Source organism: Nicotiana tomentosiformis, chromosome 4, assembly GCF_000390325.3.
Source record: "Nicotiana tomentosiformis chromosome 4, ASM39032v3, whole genome shotgun sequence".
Classification (NCBI taxonomy): domain Eukaryota; kingdom Viridiplantae; phylum Streptophyta; class Magnoliopsida; order Solanales; family Solanaceae; genus Nicotiana; species Nicotiana tomentosiformis.
Window position 1 is genome coordinate 41,420,565 of NC_090815.1, and position 6,885 is coordinate 41,427,449.

A 6,885-nucleotide genomic window follows, 5' to 3' on the forward strand; every position below is an offset into this window, starting at 1 on the left:
ATTGATTAATTCCATTGGATCCAAAGTCGCTAAAGCCTCTATCAGCATTTATGCCAAATGATGGTAAAGATCCATTTTATTGCCGCTAAAAATAATTACTTTTAGTAGCATTTATTTAGCAACAATTACTATAGCCACTAAAGCTATCTAAGAACTGTACTATCCTACATAATATGCGGCTTTTGTTATTGCCGGCAAAAATACAATAATTGATAATAAAAGGTATATGTTTTAGTGACAATTGTTATGGCAGCTAAAATTGACCATAAATTCACCTCAATTCATGTATTTAACCAAGTACTATTTTATAATATCAAACATAAGAACAATCAGTTACAAGGTTCTTACTAGAAGAATTATCAAACTCATAATGTCATTCACTTAAAACAAGAACTATCAAACTCAACACACCAACTCATATAGCGATTTGTAAAAGATGCAAGTATCATAATGTACAAGACAACTAAACTTTAGGTTGTAGACCACATCCCTTATTAACAATGCAATGTTCTTGATCTTCTTCTCCCTTATTAAGGATGTGATATTCTCGACATCTATCTTTGCATGATCTTGAGTCAAATATTCTTGTTTAAATTCCTACATTCAATATCACACAGTAAGAACTTCTTACAGATAAAATATATATTATGATACATATGAGAGCAAATCCAACAATATAGCGGGAATTAAAGTACTATTATTGTAGCATTTGAGAATCAATCATACTATGAATCAACTTGTAACATAATGTCTTGGAACAGTTTGTTAAGTTAGCATCATAATAAGATAACTAATCCTTTTAAGCAAGATGTCAAGGTATTAAACCAACAAAGAATTAAAAGTAAGATAACAGAGCCATGTTTGATATTATGCCTCTCAAATCATAAGACCACGTCTTCATGAAAAACAGAGAGATTCTAGAAGAACATGGAAATACTTTATTAATACAGTCTAAGCCTTAAAAGCAAACTATTCTGCAGAAAATAACTTTTGATATAGAGGCCTTTGTACCATTCCTAAATTTCATGACTTCAAGCTAAAACCAAAATCACCAGCTTTGACTATATATTCTTTAAGGTCAAACACAAGGATTGGCTTAAAACTCCTTGTTTAAAGACATGTTCATTGTACTTTGCTCTATCAAAATCTAATACAGTATTAATCTATCACTTATTGATGGAAGGAAATTTGTCCTATTAGAACTCATATCTTTAAGGTAATATAGAAGAAGAGTTGGGTCCCAAGTTCCAAGGAATTGATAATAGTGAGGAGAGTTAGAAGTCACTACTATGAAAAAATTAAGGATATGCCTTTCAAGTGTTTTCAGGATTCCAGCTACAAGAAATGATAAAAAAACAGCCGGAAGAAGAGACATAAAATTATGAGGATCACTCCATCATTTGAAGCCTCTACAGGTTATGATGCATTAGACATGAAAAGCACTACAGAGAAGCATACGTAGTGACGAGTGAGCCACAATGTGTGAAGTTAAAATGTGCATTTCATAGGCACGAGCATTAACTCGATAGCAGATGTTTAATCAAAAATTGTATAAAAAATCATACAACTGTGTTTGGAGACTCCTTATCCAATGATCTACCATGCTTACGCTTTGTCTAGAAGATCAATCCTTGGTCCATCACTCCATCAGTATACTTCTTAGAGTAGCACCTATAAGAGTCATATTATATTTTCAAAATCACAATCTTCACTGAAGTGCAAGAATTGAAAACTGAATACTAAAGTTTGGTAAGTTAGAGACGAAAATAAAATGCAGCACAGAAATCAACATTATCAGCAAATATATAATTGAACCTACCGTTATAAGCTTTCCAACATTCTCAGGTCTCTTACCAACTTTAATAGAAACAACAGCTGCGACTCCAAAAGAGATGCCAGCCTGATCATTAAAATTTCAAAGATTGCTTAATCATTCCCAAGAGTACAATTACAACAAAACCCAAATGTTGTCCTTTTGAGGATTTTAAGATCTATAGAAGGACCCATTAAAATTTCAAAGATTGCTTAATCATTCCCAAGAGTATCAAGATATTAATATGGCAGAATGAGCCTTCTATAGCAATAGGCTATACCCACAGTTGCAAAATTACTCACAATCTATAGTGTTGTGTTGGAAATTAGTTGTACTTCATATAGTGTATCCTTCTCTTCCTGTGCTGCAGAAAAAACGTTATGAAGGTTATTCCAAACAAACTGTAAAACCCATGAGTCCATCTGAAAGCAATGATCATATTTCACCAAGTAATCAGTTCAATACTTACACCTTAATTCTCATCAATACTGAACTAGCATTCCAACTCGAGAAGATATTAAATATTTTTTTGTAACCTGCTAATACAGTTGTGCAAATAATCATACAAAAATATTGAACCTTAAACGAACTACGTATAACGGTAATAATTTTAGATTGCTTCAGTCTTGGTATAAACATTGTATTAAGAAAATGAAATTCAACTTAAATTTAAGGCATTTTCACGATGTTCTAATGAGCCGACATAAAGCCTAACCGAGGTTTTATTGTAGAGCATAAGCACATCAGACTATTCCCTATCAGGTGCTGACTGTCGAGCTTACAACACCTGCTAATCCCATGATTTACATAAAAGCTATATCATAACAAGAACAAATCTATCAATTACCATTCATATCGCACTTCCTTTATACCCGAGATAGCAACACAGCCTGTAATTTTTACCAAAATTACTGTGAGAATATAACTACTCATTTCATGCCAAACGCAGTAGCAACAGTGCTCGATACACTAAAAATTCCACAACTAATGTCAAGTAGTCTGAGAGGCATTTTCACAAACAAGTTAGCCGCAAAAATGCTCGACCAACACGACATACACCGATTTTTGCTCTCAGAACGTAACAAGCAACATTATTTTCTTTCTCTGCTCTCTCAAATCAATCAAAACACCTTGGAACATCGCTACTCTCAATTTCTTTCCCCGATTTTGCTCTAAAAAATAAGGCGCTAGATTATTACTGATTTTGGAACTGTGAGAACAGAAACCCTAACAAATGCTCGAGAACGTGAGGGAGGATAGAAAATGGAAGAATTTACCACTCATTTTCACCGGAGAAAAACATAGCGAGTTCGTCGGAGATTGATCGGAGATGGTATCACGATCGCTCAAAGTGTTATATGAGCAAAATTTTGTTTGGCAAAAAGGACTAATTGAGTAAATTGATTCTGAAGAGAATAAAACATTCATCTCAATGGAGGGAAAAAATGGAGCGAAGACATAAAAAATGATCTTTAGTCTGTTCTTCTCTATTTCCACAAAAATGTTTTTATTAACGGCAAATGGTCAATTGCCATTTTATTAAGCGAATTAGCGGCAATTATCTTATTGCCACCAAATAATTACCGCTAAAAGGCTTTTTTGTTGTAGTGTGCATGCGCAGCTGTTACTTCTTGTTGAATTACAAAACTTCTTTTGCATTTGTTATTAAACTGTAGAATTCCCTTCTTCAAAATCTTTACGTAAAGAATCATGACAATTTGTAGATGAGCAGATGGGGAGTTTTTTCTTTTAATCTTCAGTTTTGATCCCCATTCTAGATACAACAGATTTATATATCTTCAGCATTTAACCATATTCATGCCCTTTACATCCTAACTACTTTCGAATTGACCAGCTGACCATAAGTTTGCTTATTTTTTCTTCATCTTTTGTCTTGGAACAGTGTATTACATCGTTACCCCAAGCCTTCATATACTGTCATGGGAAGCACGTAATACACAAAGACATCAAGCCGGAGAATCTTTTGGTTGCTGTACATGTATATATTTAGCATTGGTAAATATTTTATAATATGCATTGCAGTTTAAATGATGGAACACACATTAATTATTTTTAATATTTGTGCCTCAAAATGGGACACTTTGAGTGGTCAGTGCACACCTTTAACCGGAAGCGGACTATGTGTGGCACTGAGATATTCATTGTGTGTTAATCGAAAGCAGACGCCCATCGTTACATGGGCATGTTCTTTCTGAAAAGCAAAAGACTCAAGGAAAATTGGAGAGCATTGTGATTATTCCCGTAGCTTTACTGGAAAGTTTTCATCTAAGCTACCTTGGAAAGAGACTCTCTTTTCGATACTCTGCTGAAGAAGACTCATCTCACATAGTCGAAGAGTATTTCCAAAACACAATGGGTGAAACCTTCAGCCATCTTGGGTAAAACAACATGACAACTTGTTGACTACTTTTTATTTCCTTTTTTTCTTGAATATAATTGCGCAGGAATGTTTTACAACAACAACAACAACAAGAAGCCAGTATAATCCCACTAGTGGGGTGTGAGGAGGGTAATTTGTACGCAGATCTTACCCCTACCCTGGGGTAGAGAGACTGTTTCCGATAGACCCTCGGCTCCCTCCCTCCAAGAACTCCCCACCTTGCTCTTGGGGTGACTCGAAACACAATCTCTTGATTGGAAGTGGAGGGTACTCACCACCACTTGAGCAACCCACTCTTGTCAATGTTTTACAAGAATACTGCAATTCAATGAGTACACTTTCTCTAGAGATCATGGAACTTTTGGAAATGGGCTTAGGCGTAGGGAGGGAACACTTCAAAGATTTTTTTTGGAGAAAATGAATCTATAATTAATGAGATCCACCATGTCAGAAACCAGACCTCACTTTAGGGACACATTGTGATCCAACATCATTAACCATTCTACATCAAGATTGTGTTGGCGGGCTTCAGGTTGAATGGCGCTCTATCAGTCCAAATTTCAACGCATTTGTGATTAACATAGGCGACACATCTATGGTAAGCGAATTAACGTACTAGAAAAAGTATAATGTTCTGTTGAAATATAAAGAGAGACAAACAATATACTACTCCATATTTTACGTGAAAAATAATTATAAGGTTTCATGTTGGCACCTTTCTTGCTCTTCTTACCTTTTGTGTTTTTGTACTCAGTACAACATGATTTCAAAAAATAAAAATTATCAAATAATCTGGGACAGAGGGAATACTCCATAAATAAACTTTTGTTACAATATTAAAATAACAATAGCAAACTCTGCAGCGCTATCGGAAAGACAGTTAGGACATGTATGTTAGCTACGATAACAACGACTAGATTACAAATGAATTAATTGAATGTAATTCTCAAGTTTTTAAATCAAGAATACATAATATACATCATGAGTACTTAGGAAGTACAAAATGATGCCCTGTTGATATTGTTGCAGCAAAAACAAGTTGAATTATTTATAGGTTATGAAAAAGTGATCATGTAATTCAGTACGTGGGGTAACATTTTTGGTTGAATTTTGCCCTTTTGCAGGCCGGCGCTTTCGAATGGTTCCATACAAAAGTTTCTTGCATAGAGCAGTGGTAAACAACAAGACTCCTAGGAAATCACTTGCTTTCTTTCTTTGTCCAAAGAAGGATAATGTAGTGAGCCCAACAAACAACCATAGAATATATCCCTACTTCACATGGCCTACTCTCCTTGAGTTTACACAGAAGCATTACAGAGCTGATATGAACACTCTTCAAACTTTCTCAAATTGGCTTCAACAGAAAACTACACAAGTTTAAGAGCTAAGACAACTTCATCGACATACATCTCATGAGATTCAAGATTAAATATATATTGAGGTACTATATTAGCATGGCTTCATGTGGTATCTTTTTTCTTATTCTGTTTTAAATAAAAATCTTTTATTTTCACATAGCAAGTATGAGAATTTAGCTTAGCAAATCTTAACTGCTTTTACATGTTGTGTTATACATTGGTTGCTGAAGTTGCAGTGGAAAGTGTGGAGCATGACGCAATGAGGACATTTGGAGCCTTGGTATATATCCTATGCTTGGTTGTCGTCCATAGAGCTATTCGGTCAGCCTATTATGCTCTACTGTATATACTGGGTTAAACTGTTGAAATTTCGTTTTTCGCTTTCCCATCTATAAGATGTTTATTTTTTCCTTCATTCAAGATGTATATTAATCAACTCTTTGCTTTTCGAAAAATTTAATGCAATAACTAATGTTTATTAATTTAACTCTGTGTAAAAAAAATCTGTCTACAACGGCATATCTATAAGTTCTTGCTGTAAAGAAAAATGGTTATACTATGTGTGTACTCCATGGCTCATCATAAAAGTAGAGATAGTATCGTTGTGTAAAAGAAAAAGAAAAGGGGAAGTATTAAAACGTAAATGTATCTTTCTGCTTCTTTCTATTTATTTTAATTTGTGCTTGTTAATTTCAGTTTCATAGATAGTTTACTTTTGGTTAGATCAGTTGAATAGACGGATTAGATATTGGTTGCATAAATATATACGTATTTGCTGTTTTATAATGTTAACTTTTGTACTTCCTTTGTGTCAATTAAAAAATTATGAGATGCTTAAACTATGAGCATTGCGCGCATTTTGTTTGTGGCAATTTGGGTATTGTGTACCGAAATTGTGATAATTGTAACCATCCGATGCCTTACATCCACAACAGCTCCAAACCTCATTAAGAAACTAAAAACTGGAGGGACATATAGTATTGACAAAGTGGAGCAAAGTGAACATTTTGAATAAGCATTTAGTTCTGTTAGGTGAAACTTTTGCAGCTTGCTAAAATTTGAGTGTACAAACTGATACGTTGTAACGCTATGTCTGCTATTCTATGACTCAATAAGTGATTAGAACCTCTCTGGATACTTTTTCACCTTATTTCTTAGCTTACCATGAGTAATTTATTTCAATTTATGGCGTTGTGTTAATTTGAGTTTTATAACTGCTGCACTGTTGGTCAACTTTTTGTCCTTTTCAGTTCTACTTCTAATTAGTTCCAATGAATTCTCAGATAAATTTCATGTATTATGGAGATAATGAT

General features: G+C 34.2%; 1 long non-coding RNA gene and 1 pseudogene across 4 annotated transcripts; one reads left to right on the plus strand and one right to left on the minus strand.

Moving 5' to 3' along the window:
* Positions 1 to 286: 286 nt before the first annotated feature.
* On the minus strand, positions 287 to 3,691 carry LOC104085163 (uncharacterized). Of its 4 annotated transcripts, none has more exons than XR_011415366.1 (5): positions 3,091 to 3,691; positions 2,116 to 2,349; positions 1,820 to 1,900; positions 1,566 to 1,671; positions 287 to 597 (listed from the first exon to the last, which is right to left on the minus strand). It is a non-coding gene; the product is annotated as an uncharacterized lncRNA (long non-coding RNA). The 4 variants fall into 4 exon arrangements; XR_683780.4 differs by having other exon boundaries at positions 2,116 to 2,177; positions 2,283 to 3,679; XR_011415367.1 differs by having other exon boundaries at positions 2,116 to 2,177; positions 3,091 to 3,596.
* A 173-nt stretch (positions 3,692 to 3,864) lies between these two features.
* LOC104085164 (gibberellin 20 oxidase 1-like) lies at positions 3,865 to 5,595 on the plus strand (annotated as a pseudogene).
* The last annotated feature ends 1,290 nt before the right edge of the window (positions 5,596 to 6,885 follow it).